The sequence below is a fragment of the Hydra vulgaris genome, chromosome 08 (genome assembly GCF_038396675.1).
Source record: "Hydra vulgaris chromosome 08, alternate assembly HydraT2T_AEP".
NCBI lineage: Eukaryota > Metazoa > Cnidaria > Hydrozoa > Anthoathecata > Hydridae > Hydra > Hydra vulgaris.
Genome location: NC_088927.1, coordinates 42,607,501 through 42,634,875, shown reverse-complemented (window position 1 = coordinate 42,634,875; position 27,375 = coordinate 42,607,501). Strand labels below are relative to the sequence as shown.

The 27,375-nt window shown below is 26.6% G+C and overlaps 1 protein-coding gene across 1 annotated transcript in view; it reads left to right on the top strand.

Moving 5' to 3' along the window:
* LOC136083860 (uncharacterized) overlaps nucleotides 1–27,375 on the top strand; it is a 193,218-nt gene that overhangs the window by 17,134 nt on the left and 148,709 nt on the right. Inside the window, exons 4-6 of the mRNA XM_065803768.1 lie at nucleotides 160–282; nucleotides 11,723–11,851; nucleotides 12,734–12,854. The gene's annotated coding sequence lies outside the window, so the exon portion shown is untranslated. The remainder of the gene's footprint in view (nucleotides 1–159; nucleotides 283–11,722; nucleotides 11,852–12,733; nucleotides 12,855–27,375) is intronic.

Genomic DNA, 27,375 nt, shown 5'->3' with positions numbered 1-27,375 from the left:
AAATTTTCATTTGCAATTTTTTTTAACAACTTTCAAAACTCAGCTAAATGTATTATTTGTTGCTATTGTTTTTTATTTATTTGTTGCTTACTTTTTTGTCTTATGTTTGACATTTTTTGTAATACTATTATTAGCTATGTATCCATTGAATTTTATTAGGTTTTAGCAAAGTTCTGCAAGGAGGATTTATCCATTGGTAATGATCTTGTTTTGTGTGTTTGGCATGATGTTCTTCAGTATCAAGTTTTAAAACAGCCACTTGCTTTGAAATTAAATCTTTTGGTTAGAAATCGTTTTAGTGTAATATTGTTTAAAATACCAATATATGAAAGTATATACCACTACAGGGTGTTAGCCAGGAATATGTTTTTTACCGTGTTTTTGTGATATTGGGAATGTTTATTGTTAATGTTTTTCAAAATATTGGGAATTTATATTAATATTGTCCTATTACTTCAAAAAAAAAACAAAAAAAAGTGATTGAATTTTGGAAATTTCAAAACCCATTGGGAATCGGGCTGGTTAACACCTTGTGCTAATTAAAATAAAATACTGCATATATTTAATTATATATATATATATATATATATATATATATATATATATATATATATATATATATATATATATGTATGTATGTATATTTATATACATATATACATAAATATATGTATATATATATATATATATATGTATATATATATATATATATATATATATATATATATATATATATATATATATATATATATATATATATATATATATATATAATATATATATATATATATATATATATATATAATAATATTAATATTAATAATAATAATGTTTATTGTACATATGAAAATATGTGAGTCACTCAACTGTAGTTGCATGTCTTTAGTAGTAAAATGAAAAATACTAATGAAATTTGTGATATAACAAAATAATAACAATCTCCAATTTACTTTATGAATAATCATTTTTATTTTTATAATATTCTATTATATCGCTCCGTTCTCTTCGTTTTTCTAATGACGTCAATCCAAATTCTTTTAATCGCTCCTCATATTTCATACCTTTTAATTATCTTATTCTTGTTGCTCTTTGTTGTACTTGTTCTATTTTATTGATGTCTTTTTTATAATAAGGATCCGAATTGGTGAAGCGAATTCCAAGTGGGGTCAAACTAACAAACAATACAGCAGTTTCATTAGGCCTTTATCTAAGTATATAAAACAATGCTTTATTTGACCAAGTATTCTGTTTGCTTTTCCTGCGATCATATCTATATGATTTTTCCATTTTATATCATTAGGTATTAGGACCCCTAAATCTTGTTCCAAAGATGTTTTTATCATAGTGTATTAATATTCACTGCTCGTTGGTTGGCTCATAATAATTATAGCGAGGTTTTTTTTCTCTATATGCATAATTTTTCAAATTTTATTGTTAAAGTGTAATAACCATTTTTTACTTCCATTGCTTAAGGTTCTATAAATCCTCTTGCATTGCATAGTTATCGTTGATATTTATAATCACCAAAGTAATTTTTCTATTGTCGACATACAACATACAGCAATCTTATATTTCTTGTAGTGTGATATCATCACTATAGATAACAAATAATATCGAACTTATTACTGAGCCCTGTGACACTCCATTTGTTACCTACTTCCATTCTGATTTATAAGTACCAAGGACAACTATTTAAATTCTATTAGTCAGATATGCTTTAAACCAGTTTACTAAAACTTCATTTTCACAATATGTTTTTAATTTTATAAACAATCTTTTGTGTGCAACTGTATCAAATGCTTTGGAGAAGTCCCCCAAAAAAGCTATATCAATTGAAAAGCCACATTCCAGGGACTGTAATTAAATCTAAAAATTCTAGTAAATTTGTGCAACAGTTTTTACTACGTACAAAGCTGTGCTGCGAATCAGGTATTAATTTGTTCAACAAGATGTTCCATCAAACCGTTGTTCTTATACTCTCCATTACTTTGCATACGACAGACATTAATGAAACAGGATGGTAGTTTGTTGCTTTCAATTTGTCTCCTTTTTTAAATATAAGGATGATATTTGCACACTTGGAATTATGCCACTTGAGTTAATTCGATTTAAAATAATTGACAATGGAGTTGAAATACTATTAGAAACTCTCGGTTGCACTTTGTCCTCTCCAGTAGATTTATTAACATTTAATTTGCTTTTTAATAATGCTGTCAATATTTATCTGGATTTGCTATTGGTTTAGGTAATGCTTTATTAAACGTTGGTACATTGTCGTTTTCCTTTTGAAAAGTTGAATGAAAATTTTTTTTAAGTACTTTAGTAATATCTGATTCAATTATTGATATTGTTCCATCTTCCATTTCCAGAGCACTTATTTTCTGATTGATTTCAGTTTTACTGTTTATATATTGGTATATCAATTTAGGGTTTTCTTTCGAATTGATGAACAATTTCATACTCATACTCTCTGATTGTTGATTTTACAGTTTTTTTTGTAGGACTTTATTGATATTTTTGTATTCCCTTAATAAATTTTGGTCTCTAAATTTGGAATTCCTACGTTTGATCCACTGTTTTATTTTCCACTTTATCAATGATGCTAATTTTTTTAAGCCATGGTGCTCTTTTGATTTTATTTATATTTGATTGCAGGATATATAGAGTGCATGCCATATCATAATGTTGTAACCATTTATAGTAACACTTGTCTGGGTTAAGGTTTTCAAAGAGCTTATCCCAGTTGATTTTATCAAAGTAATGTTCATATTACTGTAGTTCTCTTTATGATACATATTTTTTAGCATATGATTGACTTACAATTTTATTTGATGGAATAAAGTTATAGCAAAACGAAAGAATATGATGTCAATTAAGTCCATGTTGAAGTGGTGGGTGGTGTACTAAATTAAAAATTCTTGAATTTCTTTCTGTTATTACCAGATCCTGAATATTGTTTTTTTTATTATTTTCAAGATAAAATGATGGTTTTATTACATTTTAAAACATATAGAACTTATCTAAGCCATCTATAAATAACTGCGCTATTTCGTTTTTAAGTTACATTGCCTACAAAATCACTCCAATTGATTTGAGGGAAATTAAAATCTCCACGAATAAGAATACCACTTGCTTTTTTATTCAATATCATCTTGTCGGCTGCTTCAATTGACCTCATTACATTTATGCAGTTGTATATGTCACTAATTCCAGTACGATAAATACATCCACATATAAGTCTTTCACTGTAAATGTCTAAAGAACGCCAAATCTGTTCAGTTAGGTTACTTTGAAGTTCAGTATTAGAAATTTGAAAGAGCTTAAAGTTTTAGCTATATATATATATATATACTTCACCACCTTTTCTGAACGCTCTATCATTTCTATATAAGCAATACCCAGGAATATTAGTTACTGAGTTATGCTCACCATGTCTTGCATACCATAATTATATGCAGTGAATTTCTCTCAACCTCAATTAATAATTCATTATATTTATTATTTAATGACATAGCGTTTGTGTACCCGCATTTTAAATAACTTTCTGTTTTCTTGTTTTTTTTGTGATTTGATCGGCAATTTTTTTTGATTTAATTTGCGTGAAGATGTTTGAATTGATTTCTTGACTTAAAAAAGTATTTGATGGCTTGTTTGAATAGTTTTGGGCTGATGTAGATGGTTTTATAGTATCATTGATATTATTGTGTGTATTAATTGGTTTTGAGCGTGCAATATGGGCTTTTTGCCATTCTACAAATGGATGTATGGAATGGCCGTTGGTTTCAAAGGTCTTAGATACATCAATGCAGCGGACCCTGTCAATGATAAATCAAAATGGGTTATCAAGATTACCATGTTTTTCAAGATCACTGTTTGCTGTTTTTCTTCCAATGTTAAGCTTATTAAACTCAGCTTGTTCCGCAATCGTTCAATCAGGTTGATAAAAAAATTCTTGTGTTCAGTTTTGGAAAGATTGGATGCTACTGCTAATACCATATTTCTCGATTCTACACTTTCAAATTCCACAATAATTGAGTTTTGGCTGTTTCTGGCATTAGAGCCGTTAGTTACATTGGTGGTTGAACTGAACTTGGGCTTTATTCTGAGTCCATACAATTTTAGTGTTAACTTTTAAACATGATATTATTTCTTTCACTTTTTCAGTAGTTATGGTCTGAGGTATCTGAAGGGAACATGCCTACAAATGCCTTTTTAGCTTTGTTTTTAGTTGCTTTAGCATTTGCAAATATTTGCACTAACGAAAGCTGTATTAGCTTGGGATCCTGGCTTAGCTAATGCTGCTGCATAGTCTCTGTATTTTGAAATCTTACTATTAGTGTCACTTGAACAAACTTTTTTTGTCTCAAGTATTTCAAGTTTCAATTTCAAATCATTGATTACAACTGGATATGTTGGATTATGTTATAAGAAATGCTAAATGGAGTTCAAGAGGAATTATAGCATTACTGGCATTTATATTATTGTCAGAACATTGACAGCAACTGCAACCAGCATGCAATTTTATTACTGATGAATGGATGAATATCTGGTTTTCCTATCACTATTATAATAGAATAAACTATTAAGTTTTATTAGCTGCAGTTAACCAGTATGCAAAAGCAAAAAAATCTTTTTTAAGACAATTACTGGTGTAATCATAAAACTGTTATAAACACTGCAAGATCCAATATTTGTGCAGAATATGCAGTAAAAACAGTGTAAGAAATTATGGTTTATGCAAAAACTGAAAAAACAAGCTATAAAAAACTAATTTTTTGTTATAAAATTTAAAAGTTATACTGGTACTAATTTTTTAAGCATCTAGAATTTATTTGAAATACATGACTTTATATTGAAAAGGCCTAAAATCATTAAAAACCTTTTTGCATTATGTTTGTATATTCTTTTGCCTGGTTGTCTTACCATAAAATTGGTCGTCTTTACAATAAAATTCATTTAGAAAACTGAAAAATGTTTAAAAACTTAAAAAAAAACTTTTTTTAGGCAATAGATTGCCTGATGAAACGAAAACTCTCAGTTGATGTAGCCCCATTCTTTGCATGTTCTACCTATTTTTCAGTCGATGTTGCAGCACTAAGTTTTGTTTTTCGATTCGTGGAGATGGCACTATTTATTTCAATTGATTTGGTTGAACATTTGTTTTTCTAAAATCGTTACTACTATTTATGTACACGTGTGAAGTTTCATGTAGATCTGTTAACCTATTTGTATATTTACAGGTGTTCAAAGTAAATTTAAGTAGTATAAAGCTATAAAAAAAAATTTCTTATTAAATATTATTTTTTAAAAGTCTAAACATTTATTGATATAAAACAAATTCCTGCCATTTTTCATGATTTCCTATCTTTATACTTTTTCTCAATTATGAGCCTGCAATTTGTGCCTTGCCATGAAGCAGGTATGGTGGCTGTCCCAGGAATACAAAATTTGTACTTGTCCTCAGAAAGCACCATAAGTGTAAGCTCTGTCAGCTCAATGAAGTCCTTCTTTGTAATTCTCAATGAAGTCCCTTCTTTCCTAGGCAACTATAAGTTATTGTTATCTAGTTATTGTGCTACCTTTTTAGTTAATAAACATAGGTTGTTACATTGTGGTATGTAAAAGTTGAGGTTGAAATTTCCACCAGATTTTTTTTCTAGTTATTGCAGTTATGATTTTTGTTCACTTTTAACACTAAAACAAATTAAAAATTTGTTTTTAAGGAATATTTGTAGAAGACATGTTTTCATTCTTCTATTTAGTAGGCCATTTATCAGTCTTTTTATTTTTTTTATCAGTCATTTTATCAATGTAAAAAATCTACAGATTTTTTCTTAACTTGAAGTAAAAATATTTGTATTTCTATTTAGAAAGTGCTGGTAGCATATATTTGTATTTGAATTTGTATTTGGAAATCTAGAATAAACATATTTGTATTTGATCAAGTCTATTTGACCCCTGACTGCTGTATAAGAAGTTTTTTTGTTTTTTGAAACTAAGATGGTCTCAAGTTTTTTGAGTTTCTCTTTTAAATTCTCGATTAAAGACAATCATCATCTTTGTTGGAACTATTTTAGCTGAGCTCACTGTCTGACATTGTTTCATATCAGAAAGTGATATGATTTCAAGCATAGATAAACTCCTGTTAATATGATTTTGCTATCTTTATACTAAAATGTGTGATTAATTAATACATTTATTTTATTTTACAGCACATTTTTGCTGAATTATAATTTAATAGCAGACTTTAGCAATATAAATTATTTTTCTACAATAACTAATAATATGCTAATACTTTGTACCTAAGTTTGTAAATTTGTAATTGTGTATTTAGTAATTACTTTGAAAAATTAATTTTAAAATATATAAAAACACGCGACTCTGAGGAGATGTTTATAACTTAATCACTATACAAATTATATTTAAACATTAGCATTAATGTTTTTTTTCCATTCTGAGGCCTTACATTGTTGTATGCATACTTTTTAGTTTTCATATCAGTGTTTACAGAATAATTTTTTTTAATTATGTAAGTACTGTTTAGAGAGGGTGCATTGTCTGTATTATTTATTTTTAAATATTCTTCTATTAATCTTTATTTTTGTCTTAACAACTGTCAAAATATGCTTTGTTCAAAAAATAATTTTGCAATGGATTTGAGATATGGTTTCCAAGAAAGATCGGAAGTAAGAGTTAATCCTAGAAGATGAAGGGTGGATGACTCATCGAGTACATAACCGTTCATAAATATAGGAAGATCTAAATTTTTGCGATAACGATTGGCTGAAAAAAGAATTTGGTATCTGAATTAAAGTTCACCAGCCACTGTGAGCCTCATGCTGTAGCAGAAGTGAGATCCTTTTCAAGCATAAATGCCCCCCTCAAAGCAATCAGAGAGTGTTGGCTTCTTATCATGACAAGAATTAAACAATGCCACCTTGAATGTCAGAATACCTAAAAGGTTGTTAATGTAAATTAAAAAGAGTATAGGGCCAAGGATTGAACCTTGAGGAACCCCTGAAAATACAGAAGAAGAGTGCTGTACATCGAGGACAACTTTTATACTACGATTGAAAAGGAAGGATTCAATGATCTTTAAGATGTTGCCAGATACACCATAAGAAGAAAGCTTATGGAGGAGACCAGCATGCCAAACTTTATCAAAAGCTTTAGAAATGTCAAGAACGATGGCCTTAACCTCTCTACCTTTATCTAATGCACAATAAAACCTATCGGTTATTACTGTTAGCAAATCAGCTGTAGAATGAGAAGATCGAAATCCAATTTGATGATCAGAAAGTAAGTTATTAGATTCGAGATAAGAGATTAAGTGTTTGTTAATTAAAGATTCAAAAACCTTGCTTATGGTAGGACGAAGACTAATGAGACAGTAGTTAGACGAGTCAATTGCTCTCCAGATTTTTTGAAAATAGGGATAACAGATGCTGCTTTCCAGCAGGCTGGAAAACAAAACTCTGATAAGCACTTGTTGAATAGTTTTGAAAGTATAGGCGATAGCTCCAGAGAACACTTCTGCAAGACTATAACAGTTATGTTGTCTGGGCCACAAGCTGTAGAAGAGTCTTAGCAGGAAATCTCTTTAGATTCAGAAGCTGGAGTGATACGAATGTCAAGCAATAGATCAATCTGTTTGAGAGCTATATCAGGTAGAAATAGTGGAATCAAGAGATGATATTAATGAAAAGTTCTTAGCAAATAATTCAGGTTTGTTTTTAGGTGAGGTGACTAAGTCTGAACCAAACAAGAGAGGTGGAACAACAGATTTGCCCTTATTATTGATATATTAGAGATTACTCTCCAGAAGTCATGAGAGCCTAATTTTTGTGATGAAATATGAGATTTCATGACCTGAGAATAGCATGCTTTGGTGTTAGACAAACCTTTTTACAATGGTTTCTAGTAGACGTCTGTTTTCTGGAGAATTGTTTTGCTGATAGATATGGAAGTAACAGTTTCGATTGGCAATCACAGCAGCACAATGTGAGGAAAACCATGGAGAAGAGTGAAGCTTGATCTGGAATTGTCGATTGGGAATAAAAGATTCCATGCCAGCCTGTATCCACAAAGTTATGCAAAAAGCCCATTTGTCAGCAGGAAAACAAAAAATTTCTACCCAAGTGCCATCATAAAAAAAATCATGAAGAGTCCCAGTCAGCTTTAAGGTAGTTGTAAGAGGTATGATAAAGGGGGATTCAGATGATGAAGAACAATGAGATAATACTTTTAAAAAGATCAAACTGTGATCAGAAGCACCTAAGAGCGAATGTGGAAAAACTGAGCTCTGACTAGGATCAGAAACAAGAAATAAGTCAAGTATATAAGGTAAATGAGAGTTAAAGTCACCAACAACAACAATATTAGCTTATGGATAAAGAGGGAGGGCTTGGTCAATATGATCAAAAATAACATCAAAAAGAGTGCAGTCTTGAGATAAAAGAAAGCGATATATAACGAAAAGAAAGGCGATAGAGTGAAGTGGTGCTAAACGAAAGCACATTAAAAGAATAGTCTGTGGATTTGAATGTAAATGCCCAAGCCAAGCATGTGACCATTGGAGTTTTTACGAATCAAAGGAAGATAACCATCAACATTAAGATCACAAGATTAGACAGGTGAACAGACTAAATAGTCTATACAGAGTGAAAGGGGAACCAGCTCCTACTGACTTGCCCAGAGAGGGTAGGGATGTAATAGAAGGAAATGTCTCTGAGGACAACCACATATTAGTGAATGATATGTTTAAAGAACTTGGTGATAGCAATGATTTTTTGTATTTTATAGTTTTTTAGGTACTTTTAATTTTTTTATGACAATGATTTTTTGTGTTTTATAGTTTTTGGTAAATTTGTTAAAGAACTTGACTCAAAGCATAGATAGTACTCAGTACACTGTTTAATAGCCTTAGCAATTGCCTCATTACTATTAATAAACCCTAAGCCATAACAAAGGGCTCCAAATGTGGCCTTGGCAATGCACACCAAAAGTACAAACAGTTATCCATTCATGCGCAATATGGCACTGTTAATACTCTGATATTTTTGAGCTGTTGATGGAATCAGCCTCTCTGAGAGCTACCACAGAGTTCGGGAAACCTGACTACCAGCCGGCCTTGGAACCATAAAACTGAGTTTTAGAGCTGTACACTCATAAGGAGATAATAGAATAGACTGCCTAGTCATAAAAACAGAGACACAAGAAAAACCCATGCAATGAGTCAAGAAGATCCAGCATTGAACATCCTAAACTGGAAACAGTGTATTAAAAATACATCTGTGCCAGCCTAGTAGATGAAGAAGGGATGCAAGGCTGGTCAACAACTTAAGTCTTTGCCTAGGAGGCCTTCTACATGACAGTAGCAGGATGCATTTAACATCTGCCCAAAATGAGTATTTTTATTGAGACACTATCTCTAGCCTTTACTCAACTAAGAGCCCCAAGGCAGGGGTGCTTTAAGTCAAATATCTTTACCCTTTGCCTAAAAAGGCATATCCTACAAGGCTGCAGGACAAGAAGCAGATTGTACTGGGTTACATGTTATCAGTAGCAAGATAACCTGACCTGACAAAAAGGTTTGTCATTATTGCAGCTGATTTCAAAGCTCTTTCTCAATGAACAGTGAATAATTCTACTTTTTTTTTTTTTTTGAAGTCTCTTCTTCAAATACAGGAAGTTTTGCAAAACCTTGTAGAAAACTTGTCCTTCGGGTGGAATAACCTATGTTCACAACTATAAATCGTCACAGTGTCAAATTTTTCTTTACTTTTTTCTGGCATAAATAAATCATAAACAATAAATAAATAACTGCAATTAGTATATAGGAACATTTTATCAGTAAAATTAGTCAATAAAAGTTGTACAAAAATAATTTAATTCATAAATATGCAAACAAAGGTTTAAGTTAAAAATTATTACATATTATAAGTTATATCATATTTATTATATTATTACATAATCAATTTTAAGTTATAATAGCAATGTTAGTAAAGTGAAAAATACATTTAAATAAAAAAATAAAAAAATTACAAATTTGTTTTTTATTTTTTAAATATAAAATTCTGAACTCTATGCATCTAGTGTACACACTATATATAAACTCGTTTCACACAAAATTTTAAAATTAAGTTACTATAAAAATTTTTATTTTAACATTTTTTATATATATATATATAGATATATAAATTATATATATAGATATATAAATTATATATATAGATATATAAATTATTTACATAGATATATAAATTATATATATAGATATATACATGTATATATATATATATATATATATATATATATATATATATATATATATATACACATATATATATGTATATATCTATATATCTATCTATCTATATATAAATATATATATATATTTATGTATATATATATGTATATATATATATGTATGTGTGTATATATATGTATGTGTGTATATATATATATATATATATATATATATATATATATATATATATATATATATATATATATGTATGTATATATATATGTGTATATATATATGTATGTATATATATATATATACATACATACATATATATATATATATATATATATATATATATATATATATATATATATATATATATATATATATATATATACATATATATATACATATATATATATATATATAAATATATATATACATATATATATATATATATAAATATATATATACATCTAATAAAATTTATAACCTAATTTATTCCTATGGACATCTAATAAAATTTATAACCTAATTTATTCCTATGGACATCTAATAAAATTTCAAACTTTTGTTTTAGCGGTACACATAACCTTGCGCTCAGAATAACAATCAAAACTATTTTATGCTTTTTAAATGACATTTCCAAATCTTCAAAGTTTCTACATAGATTTTTTTTCTTTTCAATTTTTTATTAATAATTACCCAGTTCTTTACAATAATTTTCAATTCTTGGAAGTTTAAAGGATTTGTTATTTTAGACACGACTTTCACGTCATTTTCTTTATATCCAAACTGTTTGAGCCAGTTTGCTATAATGATATGATAATAAGTCAGGCCAGAACACTTTTCTATTTAGCAAACTTATCATGTTTTGTGTATTTTGATTATATCGATTTTTTAGTTTGATCAATTTTACTTGGGAAAAACAATAAATAACATGATTAACAGTGTAAGGATGTATTTGCAACTTTTTAGGTATTGAAAAAGCTTCTATTCGCATTTTCCAAAGACTTGTGCAAATTATTTTTCCTAACATCTTCTTCTTTTGTCATTTTTAATACTTATCTCAAGTAAAATGGGAAGACTAAAACATTTTTTTGAGATGACATGTTGCCAACAAAATACAAACATAATTAAAAATATATTAATACAGCAACTCAAAAAAATGATGTATTTTCTCTTTCACATTTGTTTTGTGTACATGGTTTAATAATGAAAAAAATAAAAAAGTAAAATGTATGTGTATATATATATATATATATATATATATATATATATATATATATATATATATATATATATATATATATATATATATATATATATATGGGTTTTTATACATATATATATTTATATACACACTTGCTTGCTAAATTAAGCTTGTTTTGTTTAACTAATTATTCACAGGATAATTGTTTTTCAAGTATATCAAAAAATTCTAAATGTATTTGACTTGACTAACTTTTTTAGGTAGAAGTTATTTCATATGTTGCTGATCAGATCATGAAAAGTGGTGTCTCAGAGAAAACCAATTTTGTTATGTTTTCTTTGCTCTCTCTCTATATCAAGCATATCAAAAATCAGTACAATTTTAAAAAGGTTACAACATTTATTCTTATATCTAATTCTTTGAGTTTTTTATTATAATTTTTTATTTTGTAATACTATTAGTAAACAAAAAAAGCAAAAGAACAAGATAAAAAGGTTGTTTTTATTTGAACGTCTCGTACAAATAAATAAAAGTTTCTATTGTAAGACACCATGTCTTACATATAGGGACAGTTTTTAACATTTGTAAACAGGGATGCGAAGTTTCATAAAAGACACCTTTTTAAAAGTCACAAAAGGATTATTTCTTTCTAGTTTTTGGTATATTACAGGAGCTATGAAAATATAAAAAATTTTATGAAATACCTTTGGGAAAAAATCAGGACTCTAGGTTAAAGGTACAATCAATTTTGAACCCGAAGTCCTTACTAAGTTTTTCTGTATTCTTTTTTTTACTTTTATTAGTATTTTCTTTTAGTTTCTTTTTTTCTTTCTCATTTTTATATAGATTTAACATTTTTTAATAAAAACTTGTTATAAAATTTCTATAATTTAACAGTTTGTTTACCTCTGCAACTAACCGATCGAGAAAAAAAAAAAAAAACATCAATAATAAAAATAAAAACACAATAAGCAATGAAAAACAACGAAAAAATAAAATCATCTTTTAAATATTCACCATTTATTCAACTTTTTTCTTTTATAATTAGAATTTATAGGGTTATAAAAACCCTATAAATAAAAAAAAAACTTTTTCAGATTTTTTAAAAAATCCAAAAAACAGTAAAAAGGTTTAGTTAGGATTTTACTTTATATTTTTTTTTTTAATTTTACTTTAAAAAGTTTAAATGTGAAAATGATTGCCTATGTAATCTCACTATCTATGTAATCTCTTAGTCAATACTATTGGTGGTTTTTATTGTTTGTTTTTAGCTTTGCAATTTTGCGACAAACTCTTTGTGAAATTGTTATTAGTAAGATGTCTACTCCACAACAACTCAGAAAACATATGCTTGTCTATTGACGAAATATTTAAAAAAGTTGTTCTACACAGGTAATGCAATGTTTGCATATTTTGCATAAACATGGAAATATTAGGATTCTTTATTTGTTTATATTAAACTTGTATTCGATAATATTTAATGTGTTCTATTATGTTTATAGTGTATTCTATAATATTTAATATGTATTTTGTTTTGAATTTTTGTAAAAAAAACCATAACACTGTGCTTATAACAAAGCATTAAAAAAAAAAATTAACATGACAAATACAACATTACACAAAAATAAAAATTCATATCAAAAAACTGTTGTAATGAGATCAGTTAAAAACAGTTATTAAGAATAGTAATAATAATTAACTATAAAAACTTCTCTCAGGTGAAAATTTTTTCTCTTGAAAATTTGAATAGAGATTGTGAGTACCCCTTTCTTTTGCATTTCTGAGTGAGATTTTTAAGTAAGTATAAGATAGTAAGTTTTTTAGGGGAAACAAAAAAAAGAAAGTCTTTTTAAATAGAATTTCGTCTCCTAAAATTCTCTTGTTCAAATAATCTTGAATCAGAAACTTGAAACATTGAAAATGTTTTAAGAAATTTATAGGAATTCCAGATGAGAGTTTTAAAAGACATTGGCTTTGCAAATTTTTAAGGTTTTAATAGAATAATTATAAATTTAAATAAATGAAAAATGTAGTGACATCCATAAGATATTTTTTTAAAATGGAAAATAAAGAAACAGAAATGAAGATTAAAGATTCAATAAAAGGTTTCAATACAGCTTTTATGCGTGGTTATCAAAAACTTGCTCTTATAAGACTAATTTTAATATGGCTGTTTCTTTTGGATATTCAGTATTGATAGCTACTGTCTTTTGAATTGCAAAGACTCCAATTGTCACATGCTTGGCTCTGACGTATACTTCAGCATCAGTTCATCTATTTGTTGGATGGGTTTTAATCTTTTGACCATTTTTTTATGAGCTTCCTTTTAGCTTATCTTTGTCAAATCACCATTTTCTTTGTTCTTCTTATACTCCTTTTCAAGACTGCACTCTTTTCAATCTTTTTTCAAATTGGCCAAGTCCTTTCACTTATCCCTCTGATGATATTGTTGTTATTGGTCACTTCAATCCTCATCACACTGAATATACTGCTGACTCTAAAGCTCAAATTCTGTATTTCTCAATCTGTATTTCTCACTCCTTAATTTGTGTCTTGTCTCTGACCATAGTTTGTGTTCAGTTTCTCTTTGTTCTCTTTTTAGGTGGTTTATAAATTATTTTGTAATTCTTCTTTGGATTCACCCTATCATAACACTACTTACTACTACCCTAAAGCTGACGGGAATTTTTATTTTTATTTTCTTCGTGACAGACTCAGGCTGATGTGTTTTTCTCTTTCCTAATAAATATGCCACTAATGTAACCTCCTGGATCCAACCTGGTTTGGAAGCTTTTTCCTTTGAGTTTCAAGCTCAATTCCTTTCAGTTTCAAGTCAAGCTAATTGTACGTCAAGATTTTCACCTTTTTGTGAAGCTGCTTTATCCAATGGTAATTTCTTTTTTCCAAAAACAACTTTTTGGAAACAAATGCCTTTATTATTGCTAGAAATCACTTTTAAACAGTGGATTAACGTAAGCATTTTTTAAATCGCCAAAAACATCTTCAAAGTAATTTTTTTTTTAGAATAAAAAATGTCATTCAAATATAAAACTAAGTTTTAAGATTATTAGTTAATATTTGGTGCTAATTATCCCAATGGATTGTATTTAGTAAAATAAAAGGTATATTTGAAAGTATTAATTATTTTCATCCAAGGAGTGCAGTTTTTGATTAAAAAATGTCATTCAAATATAAAACTATGTTTCAAGCTCTTTTTATGACTGGAAATTTTATGACCTGAAAATTATTCCTGAAATTGGCTGTGAGGTTTAATGTCCAATGATTTTTGGTTATTTTCATGATAAAATGTTCAAATATTAGAATAAAAAATCTCATTCAAATATAAACTAAGTTTCAAGATTATTGGTTAATATTTGGTGCTCAAATATCCTGATGTATTTGGTAAAATAAAAGTTATATTTGAAAGTTTTAGGGCTATGGAAAAACATGGTATGGAAAATAAAAGTTATATTTGAAAGTTTTAGGACTATGGAAAAACATGGTTGCATACATAAACAGCATGTCTGTCTGTGATAATCAGGCAGATAAATACTTGTGGGAAAACAAAGTGCAATTATCTTGTGTGTTTTGGAGTTGCATCATATTTTAAGAAAATTTTGTTTAAAACATGATCAAATCTTAAACAGTTTGTTTGGCAAAAGGATAAATCTTACAATCAAGTTGTCAAGAAAAATTAAATGATTTGCATGTTAGATTTTGAAACTCCTTATCAAAGATGGTAAAAATACAATATTACAACTCTGAGTCTTGGAAAAAAGCATCTGCTGTCATTAATATGATAAATGTCCAGATTTCTATTGATGGCCCAATTTTAATACATCTTTTCTCTTAATTTTAATGCTAGTAGAAGTGAATGTGAATGTCAATCAGTTAATATTAGTTGAATTATTACACAATGCACTGTTTATTGTGTTAATTCTGAATGAAAAATAGGACTTACTGGAGAATAGTACTTATTGACAGAATAGCTGATATTTAAATTTGAATATTTTAATACTTTGGTCTTTTTTTCTAAATTTATTTTTATGACTAATTAATATAAATTATTCCTGAAATTGGCTTTTTGATTACTTTCAATACATTAAATTCAATACATTTTTAATACAATTATTAAATGGATGTCTCAAGTTAATTTTTTATGTGTGTAAGAATGTCAGTTTCTTTTAAATAATGCATATTGGTTTAGCTTAAAGGGATCCTCAACTGCTGAATTAAGTTGTGTTTACATTAAAGAAAATGTTTCTAAAAAACATTTGGGCTAAATTTTTTTGATTAAAATTGAACTATAAATGTATATCAATAAAACTAAAATTGTCACAAAGCTTGTCTTACTCCATCAACTTTCATTCTCAGAGTCTTTACAATATATGCTGCAATATGCAAACTTGTTAATTTATTTCATGCGTGTTTAATTCATAGGAATTTCAGTACATAGCATATCAAAGTATTTTCTCCAATAATCAGCTAATCATTTTTATTTATATAATTTTTCACTAAATCTGAAAAAAATGTTTGTAATAAAATTAAAAATAAAAAAATATATTTGGTTTCAGATTATTTTTTATTCATGACAACAATTGTCAGGATAATTTTTAAATTAATGTTTATTTTATATCTTTACATTTTAAATTAATGTATATATTATATCTTTACCTTTATAAATTTCTTATTTGTCCCTGTATGGAATACTGTTGTCAATTTTAGGTAATTTATTCTAATGATGCTCTTTCTTCTTCTAGACAAGGTCCAAAAATACATTGTAAACGTAGTGGACCCTGTCAATCTGCCATGCTTGAGCCTCTTTCCCATCCTCATAAAGTTGTATCTCTTTCTCTTTCTCAAAAGCTATCATGGTCGCATCTCAAGAGAAGCTTTCATCTCTAGTTCTGTTAACTAAAACTCAATCTCCCTTGACTAGTTAAATCTTGACTTTTTAAATCTTCTGTCAACCGTTTCCTTGCTTTATAACTCTATTATTTTTTTCATAACTCCCAACTTAATAGTGGTTGCTTGCAGCCTTGTGGGAATGAATAAGAATAAAAAATTAAAATATATATATATATTTTTAAATAAACCTTGTTTGAAAATATTGATAATTATGTAATTTAGTTCAAATTGCAAAATTTTGTTAATTTGAATATGGATAAAAGGGTAAAAAGTTAATCATGTTGTATTTTCCATTTAAATTTTGATAACTAAAAATGTTGGTAAATCCCTACTGATTGAAACCTCTTAAAAAAAAAACAAAGAACCAATAATTGATGAAAGGATATGTGAGAACCCGATGTGATTGCATTTCTCCAGCAATCAATAGCAGAGCAAACTATCATCCTAAAGCTTGATTAAAACTTTACAGTTCAATAAAAATGTGAAGTATATTTTTTGTGCCTTTTTTATATAATTTATCTTTTATGTAAAATGCAGACTGCTTTTTGGTTATTAATGCATATTATAGCAATAATTTAGGACAGGTGGTGATTTTAATTAACAAGGCATTGTAGCACTTTTAAAAAATGTATTTACTGTATCCCAATATATGTTGTATTTGGAAAGCGTTTCATATTAAAACCTCTTAAAATTCAAAGCTCGACAAACTGACAGAATAAAAATTTTGCAATAAGAGTTTCAACTTTAAAACTCTGTTTTAGAAAATAAAAAAATTTATAATACTACACAAATTTTACCCATAATCATTGCAATTTTGTCACTGAAAACTTCAAGTAAATAATAAGTGATACAATATTTACAAAATATATTAGATATAAATATATTCTTATATGGACAAATAGTACATATTTTTTTAAGATGCAAAAATGCACATTTTTTTAAACAATTATAACTAAGGATGGCTCTTTCACTTACTTTTACTTTACACAAGTAAGTTAATTTTTATCAAACAGTAAATTACATAAGTAATTTTAAAAACACTTTATGTAAATTTATATTTCCCTATAAGTAATTAATTTTTTTGAAACAACTTTTACTTTATAATGTATGTTTTTTTACCTTCAAAAGTTATGTAAAAGAAGATTACATACTAAAAGTAATTTACCTTTACATGTAAAAGTAAGTCACATGAAAAAGCTGTTTACTTTTACATTTAAAAGTTAATTACTTTTGAAAATAACATTAGATAATATAAAAGTTCCTTAAATTGTAATTTACATTTACCTTTAAAAGTATCTAATTAAAAAAAAATTATGTTAAAAAATAACTTGCATATAAAAGTAAACTACAAAAAAGTAATACGCTACCAAATGTAAATTAAATTTACAAATAAAATAGTATTTTTTAGGTAGAAATTTTTTATTTTAAAAGTAATAACAAATCTTTATTAAAAATAAATTATATAAAATAAAATTTGAATTACATAAGCTTACATTTTATATAATTTGTAAAATAAATAAAAAGTAATTTATATAAAGTAAATTTACTTATATTTTACAAAGCTTTGACAGGATCTTATGCAAAAGTAATACAAAAAAGTAAAACTTAAAGTCACTAACATTTAGTTTGTTGCAACATTTGATTTGTTTTTTAGGTATTTCTTCCCTGTAAAGTTTGAAAATAACATTAATAGTTTTTTGCCCATGATTAAATCCCTCTCTTAGTTCCGGTCCATGATAGTTTGAGCTATAATAACCATTCTCTGAATCAAACCGGCTCAAAAATATTCTCTATATCTCTGGCTAACCATTCGAAAGGTTTGAAATTATAAAAAAATTCAAAATCATTTAAATTTAAAACTGTTATTGTTACTATAAATAGTAAAATTCATACTTTGCTTTGTTCTAAATTGTCTAAAGTAAAATCAAATTAACAAACATTAACACTGCTTGACACTGAATTCTGGCAAGTAAGTTTTCTGCTTGCTGAGCAGCATTTTTTAGATTTCAACAACTATTAATTTATCTTGCCTAGATCTATCTCTTTCACTTGACAACAACTATTTTCAAGTTGCCTATTAGCATTTGTATTAATAACTTCTTTGAGCCTAATATTATCATTTCAATTTCACTATTATCATTAAACATATTACCAAAAATATTACTATTGTTACAACTGAATAATAAAATAATGTAAAAGAATCTTACAAATTGTGATCTTTTCTAATCAAAGACTATATTTAAACTAAAGATTTATTGAAATACATACCTTTTTATTTTTATATACATATGTCGTTTATCAAAATTATTAAACAATATTTATTTACATCAATTATTTTTAATTTAACAAAAAATCTAGATTACAATACACAAAATTATGTAAGTAAGTGATCGACAAATTATTTGTTGATAACTTTGATGTCTACAAATTATAGTAAGTTTTTTATATTAGATATATATTTTATGTTAAATACATAAAATATATATCTAATATAAAATGAATCCAATATAAAATTAAAAAAAATTAGTAAATTTACTCAAATCAGTACCAGTTATACTGCGTGAAGTGACTAAAAAACACTTCTGTTCTTTCCAATTGCACTAAAAAATAAAACAAAACTTGCTTAGCTTACTTGCTTAGTTCTTAAGAATCTGAAAACAATTAAGTAAAAAACCAAGAACAAACAAACATTTATTTATTAAAACTACTATATTTAAACAAATTAAAATTAACAAAGAACAACATCAATTCTCCTTAGGGGCTAAGAAAAAATTTTCAGCTCAGATTTGCTTGCTAACCATGTAAAACCATGTGAATAAGTAACACATTTGGAAAAGTCTAGAAACTACTTTAAAAATGACATATGCTACATTAAAGTTTAGACGTTGACTGGACTAATTATTAGTAGATGTTTTTAAATAAATCATACAAATCTATGATACTTTGTTCTTCTATATCGCATAAATCCATCATATGATAAATCTGAAATGAAAAAATGTTACGAATAAGTAAATGCAAAGAAAAACATCATATATGAATCGAAAATCGATAGATTATTGTCAATAACAATAAGGGCATATAAGTAGTCGTTTAGGATAGTGCTAAAGATAATACCATATAAGCTTTACCTACATTAAAAGATTCTGTCACTCTCGAACACAAAATGCATACATTTAAATTGTTATATTATAACATGAGCACGAGAGTGGAGAAAAGCTCTCCTAAAACAAACATGGCGAGCCATGCGAGCTGCTCCTCTAAACTGCTTTTTAAAAGAGCTGTTTATTTATATAAAAATTGCTTATTAAATACAACATTTGTTTTTATACTTGTTACAAGCATATGTTTGCAACATTAATGTTACAATAATATACACATAACAAGCGTCATTTATTGCAACTTGGAAAATTCTTTAAACATAAAATTTTTTTATGTAAAACCGTGCCTGTTTATTATCCATTTAATTAAATTTTTTTTGACTTTGCGTTTTTCATATTACAATGATAGTTATTCTTTTGAGAGAAAAAAAAATCTTTTGCGAGAGCTGTAAATTGCTCCGTTAAACTTTGTAGGGAAGTGTGGGCGAGACTGAGAGCTAAAGCTCTCGCTACCCGCCAAGGCACATATATATATATACATATATATATATATATATACAACCCTCGGAATTAGGGCATATATATATACAACCCTCGGAATTAGGGTACAAAAGGTCGGCAAAAAATTGCCGACCTTGTTTATATGTTTTATGGTAACCTCTTTGTGTAAAATTTTTTAAACCGACCTAAAGCCGACCTCTAACAGTTTGAGGTTGGCAATTTATTTTCGACCTCATTTTTCCTAATTCCGAGGGTTGTATATACATATATATATACACACATATATATACATATATATACATATAAATATATATATATATATATATATACATATATATACATATAAATATATATATATACATATATATACATATAAATATATATATATATATATATATATATATATATATATATATATATATATATATATATATATGTATGTATATATATAAATATACACATATATATAGACATATATATGTGTATATATATGTGTATATATATATATATATATATATATATATATATATATATATATATATATATATATATATATATATATATACACACATATATATATATATATATGTAATAAATATGTGTGCATACACATATATATATATATATATGTAATAAATATGTGTGCATACACAAATACATACAAAAATACACACGTAAACATACTACTATATACGCACATATATATTTTAGCTGTATTTTAACTCTTATTAACAGTTAAAATAAAGCTAAAATGTCTAATACAAATTCAACAATGGTGTCATCATAAAATTAAACTGAAAATTCTAACAAATGTCAAAATTTATATCTGAATGTGTAACTAATGGATAAAAGTAAAATATTTGTACTTACAGACGTAACGTAACAGTTATATTAAAAATTGAAGGAGAGTTTGAGTTTAAAAGTTTAATTAAAAGGTAAAAAAGTGTTTGAAAGAAAAAAAGATGGATGAATTGCTTCAAATTAAACTCTTTTCACTTAGACCACGTGACTAAACATTTAGATAAAATATAATTATAAATACATTTATAAAACTTATGACAAATATTTATGATTCAAAAACACGCGATACACAGTCGGAACTGGTTGGCACGGAATGCCAACAGTTAGCCAACTATAGCCAATACTGGTCCATCAGTTGGACCAACTAAAGTGTGTTAACAAGGGTATAACCCATGGTAGTTTATTTGAAAGGAAAATAATAGACATAGTTGTTAGTTTTTTTTACGAGTTTTTTGCGCAAATGGATTAATTATTTAAAAACTAAGGAGAGAAAAGTTTAAACTTGTCCTGCATTATGGGGGCTATAACACCATGCCTTGAAGAATACGGAGCCCCAAACTTTTCAAGAGGCGTTTTTTTTGTAAATATTTTTTGCCACTTTGATACGAAAAAAGTTCACTTTCTCAAGAATACCATTTGACTCTAAAATTCTTGGTTTAAACAACTATGGTACTTTTATATGGGCATAAAAAATTTAGAACTTTTCATGTAACTCTATCTATCTGTGTGTAGTTTCAGTAATATAATAAGCAAAACATCGGTCCCACAAGGAACTGAACCTAGAGCCGCAAGGTTTAGAATCCCTAAGATATATTTAAAGAGTTTTTTTTGTTTTTTTTTTTTAGAAAAGTTGTTGTTCCAGAGAAACAGAAATTGGGTACCTTGTCCATGTATGTCTACTGACCAAAAATATTTTGCTATCCCACTGTGCAATATATGTATAACCCGAGCTGTAGCTAAGCAATGATTTATATGTAGGTTAGAAAATAAAACTTGTTGTGATTGGAGCCTGGAACAAAAAATACTCTAAAACATTCACCATCCCTACCCTAAATGTGAGGGCAACAAATTAGTAACTTTTATTTTTTATTTTCTTACACTAAATTTAAGTTGACAGGTTTTAAAGTTCAAAATTCAAAGGTTATTATTATATAAAGTTTACACCCAAACTGAATAAGGTGATTGTTTCAACATTTTCCTAAATATTCTAATGTGATATAACAAAGAACATACTTAAGTTTGGCGCTTAAGTATGTTTTGTTTACCAAAATTATATTTATTAACCAAAAGTATTGGTTTTTAATAGTTGTGTTAATAATAGGCCAGGTGAATAAAAAAAAACAATTGCTTTTACTCATTAATTGGTCAGTTTTACATGAATAAAAAACTTCTGCAGACTGCGCAAATTTTTATTCACGTGAAATTAAGCAATTTCCTCAGTTTTTGCTCAGCTTTACGTGAATAAAAACTTAAGAAAAATTGCTGAAATTTTTATTCACGTAAAGCAGACCAAATACTGAGTAAAAGCAATTGTTTTTTTTATTCACTCGGCCTATTATTAATATAACATCTCAAAATTTATTTTGTTATTAATATAACATCTTAAAATTTATTTATTATTAATATTACATCTCAAAATTTATGCAAGTAGACATCATTATATTATTGGTTAACATAAAATCTTTAAATGAGTTTAATATGGTTTTTTACAGTACATTAAAAGATCCCATTTGTACGTAACTATTAATAAAGCTGTTAGTTAAAGATGCTGTTGATTAAGTATTTCTAATCGGATTGGTGATAAAAGAAATCACCATATTTTCAAAATATGAAACCTTTTTACATTGCTTTTGACGTGGTATAATACCACGCAATACTTGTACTTAAATCAATTTAAAATTAAATCTTGTACTTTGATTTAATCTATATTTTCAATGGATAATATTTTTTTAAACCATTTTATTTATATAATAAAAAAATAAAATATTCAAAATTTCTGTTATTTATGCAATATTTCTTCTGTTTTAGTATGTTATTTTAGAAAAAGATTTCTTTTTTTCTAAAATAACATACTGAAGCAGATATTTCAGATATATATATATATATATATATATATATATATATATATATATATATATATATATATATATATATATATATATATATATATATATATATATATATATATTAATTTTTTAGATATATTCCCAAAAAATACAAAACTATAATTGTCAACTAAAATAAACTTATTAAACTCAAACTTCAGAATAACACATGATCATCAATTTTCATAATGATAAATTTTTAATGACTTTATTATGTATGATATTTAGGGGCTTGGAAATATGACAATTTTTGTATTCTTCTTGTCCCTGGCATTTGTATATTTTACAAAAGAAAAGTAATAATTAGTAGCAGCAAAAATTAGAAAAATAAAAAATTATAAAAATTAAAAATCAACCACTCATCAAGACACTTTTTTCACAATCGATCATATAATTTTAAATTTAAAAGTGTTTTTTTTTGAACTACCCTACTAAATTCGCTATATTAAATAAATTAAAATAAGAGGCTGTTGTGGTTATGAAAAGTTAAACTTTTTTTAGATAGATCTGTTTCTTTTTAGATTTTTAACTTAATTTTTTTTTTTAATTAATCTTGATATTATTTACATCAGTTTTTTAAAAGTTTTTTTAAAAAGACTGTCTGGTTTATTGTAATTATCTCTGTATTTTGCAATTTTATTCTAAGTTTTGTATTTTGGCTACTTTTATTCAGCATGGTTGTTGTTAAAAACCAATCTAACCAAAATGAAAGTTATTTCCGTAAATGATTAACTAGAATAATTGCTAGATAATAGAACAATAAAGGAATAATTGTTGTCTGGAATAGACTAATTGAAATTAGTTCCTTCCAGACAACAGTTTTATGAACAGCTATTAGTAAATAAACAAAATAAAAATTAATTCTTATTTCTGTTAGAGTGGTTGTTATGACCAGGGCTGACCTGGCTGTCTTGAACAGGGATGGGGTGGGTTGTGTAAACTCCTTCCCCACTCCCCAGCTGTTATGTATGCATTTGAGTTAACACATTTGTGCATTTAGCATTTCAGTTGGCAGGTTTTTAAGTATAGTTGGCTATGTCAAATATTGAGTACCTTTTTTAATTTTTTTCATGTCTCTAGTTGGCAAAAAACACATTTGACCCCTCTCCCCACCACCACCAATGAGAGACTTCTTTGGGACCGCCCTAACAACCACGCTTAATAAGAGCAGCGAAAAGCAGCAGCATTGCTACAAATATGCCTGGCTCCTTTCCGGTAAATTTTTATCAAGGTCACTAACATATTTCCAGCCAGACAAAAAAATTAATACTTAAACAAATAAATCAAAAAAATGCCTTTTCAAAGATTTTTTGCAAAAAATCTTTCTCTCTAAAAAGTTATAAACCCCAACTTTAAAGAAAAACTAAATATTAGGGAAGAGAAACCACTCCTTGCCCAGGAAACAAATTTAACATGCATGTTCATCGGGGCTACACAAATGCTGTCAAGATAAAGTAAAATTAAAGTAAAGTCTGAAAAATAAAGTAAAACCAAAAAAAAAAAGAGATTAAAAAAAGTGTAATTCTTCAGTTGGCTCTGAAAACAATTTTAAGATGTACTTTTAATAAATTTACACAAATGCTGGAAGTTTCAGAGCTCTAGCTAGTCTGGAAGGTAGTGAAAAATCAATTGCAAGATTCTGGGACAACTGATAGCCATCAAACATCTTGTGAAAACAAACTATTGTTTGAAAAAAAACTAAAAGTTTATTCACAAGCACTATTTTAATTGAATAAGAATTTATTTTTCTAATCAACGTTGTGTGGGTTGGACACCAATGCAACAAAAAAGAGGTTATTAGGGTGCCCATAACTTATAGTAGAAGATTGAGCAGCTTTCCTTACCATCTTTTTTTGAATATATTATATATTAAAAAACGCAACAAAAGATTATATCTGATAAACACTCCTTTGGGATTCATATAAATCATATCAGATAGTTTAAATGGCTCTTTAATTATAATTTTTTTTTGAAAACTATTTTAGCAATCAATGACCTTGCGGATACCAAAAATGTTATATTGCGTCATATTACCATAACAAAATACCTTATTGAAAAGGTAAATACAAAGAAAAAAAACTGGAGGAAAAAGCATTCTAACGAACAGTGACTTATACATGCATGAATTACCCATAGCTTAGAAATTATGCTATGGGTAATTCATGCATGAATTAACCATAGCACACTATTAAAATATTAGGTTTTACTTGTTATATAATTTATGTAAAAAAAAACAACAAGTTACTTTTAAATGTAAGTAAATTATATATTTTTATATGAGTTATGTGAAGTAATTTACGCTTAAATGTAATTTATGTTTTTACATCAAAATAAATCCCTAGTCACAACAATCTTTTAAAGTCTTTTCTAAAGTTTAAAAACCAAAAATTATTTTACATTTTTTTCAGACAAAAAAGTTTATAATATTTATATTTTAGACTTTATAATAGAAAAAATATGAATTCCTTATAATATTGTGGTTGAGCTCATTACTGTATTGATTTTAATACTATTGTTAATCAACAATATTACAACTTTAACTGTCAACTTCATTTTGCTTATAGTAAGAAAACGATTTAGAATATTTTTTTATATTTAGGCAGAACTTATACTCAAATTATTTTGATTCCTAATCAATTTTTTGCATGTTTTGTTAATAAATACTGCATTTGTTTTCATGTTTTAAAAAGAAAGTTCTTTTTTTTTTTTAATTGCATTGTGTACAAATTGTCCACACAGGTTTTTTATAATTAGAATTGGTAATGATCAAGCACTAAGAATATCTCAAACCCAAATCAAGCTTAAAATATTGACTCAAAATCTAGGGCAGCAATGGTGAAAGTTTGGCCTAATCTATGAAAACTTTCAAACTGATCTAGGGTATTATTACCTTGAATCACAAGTGCACTCAATGTTGCTTTTATTATAATTAAACACGGTTTTGTTATTTATTGAGTTTGGATCGTAAATGCATTCACAGAATAACTGAGTTACTTGTGAAGCGCTTATTATAGCCAGACTAGCGCAAAACTTAGAAAATATTGCCATAATCACTCATCAACAAAAAGCTATTAATTTTGCTATAATTTTTGAGTCTTCAAAAGATGAACATAAAATTTTAATTGGTTTACTTGCTTAATTTTACCTGGCTTTATTAGGACTATTAATTAGTTTACTTGCTTAACTTTACCTTACTTTATAAGACTATTAATTGGTTTACTTGCTTAACTTTACCTGGCTTAACTTGCTTAACTTTACCTGACTTATTAAGATTAAAATGCTTTTTAACATTTTATTGATTAATACAAAAATAGTGTTTTAGGCATCAGATGCTTTGCATCAGGGATCAACTTTACCAAATTTTTCTGTCTCTGATGACTTATAACTTTTGAATGAAAATTTTTAATCAACTAAACTTTGCTAGAATGTTTATCCACTTTGTGTAAATTTACATTCAATCACATTTAAAGCAATTTTAATTTTGATTGAAAAATTAAGTTCTTTAAAATTACAAAAATATTTAATTTGGTAACAAAAATATAAACTCTAAAATATCTTGAATCAACTTGTTGGAAAGTTCTAAGCTGTCAAAAACCATAAAAATATGAACTTTTTGAAATTTTATGCTAAATGACCTATTTAAATAGTGTTTTCTACTGATTAGATATTGATCTGTTTTTTTTAAACATTTTACCACGTTTTTCTTAACCTGCTTTCTTGTCAGTTTTTCCGGACACAAAATTCTAAAAGTAAATAAATAAAAAAAATAATTACATAAAAAAAAATCATTGGAGTTTATTTTAATAATTATTAATCGAATAATTGAAAAAAAAAAAAAAAGTAGTTTAATTCACGGATTTTATGGATAAATAACAATGTGATTAGAATAAGGAAAATTATTGAATATAGTGTGAGAAGGAAATTAAAGGAAAGAAATAAAAAAAAAAATTAGAAGGAAAAATTGTAAAGAAAATTAGTGAAGTGAATAACATTATAATACAGGAAATTAAATTTGATAGTGGAATATTATTTAACAAGTGTTAATTTTTAATCAATTGAAACGTTTTCTTCAAGTTTTCAGGGTAGATTTATATACAATTTAGATATAATACTTTGAAAATTCTATTTTGTCTTCAATGTTGTCAAAAGAGATTTGAGATTTACCTTTTCAAATGAGATTTACCTTTTCAAATAATAAATGTTTAATTCTTTTGAAAAACAGTAAAAATTAAGCCATTTAAGTGCACTATTTGTTGTTTGTAAGATAAGTGGAAAATTTAAAACTAAAAAGAAGAAAATAATTTTCTTCTATGTTACACCTGAACTGATTTGTTTCCATGTATGTAAATTTTTAATTCATATTACTTTGAACAATTTATAAAATTTTAGAAGTGAAAACGTGAGACCTGACTAGTTGATAGACGGATCGGAACACAAAATTACAATTAGTTGTGAATGTAGTATTTTCATAGCATTTTACTATTGAATTGTTAACAGTTA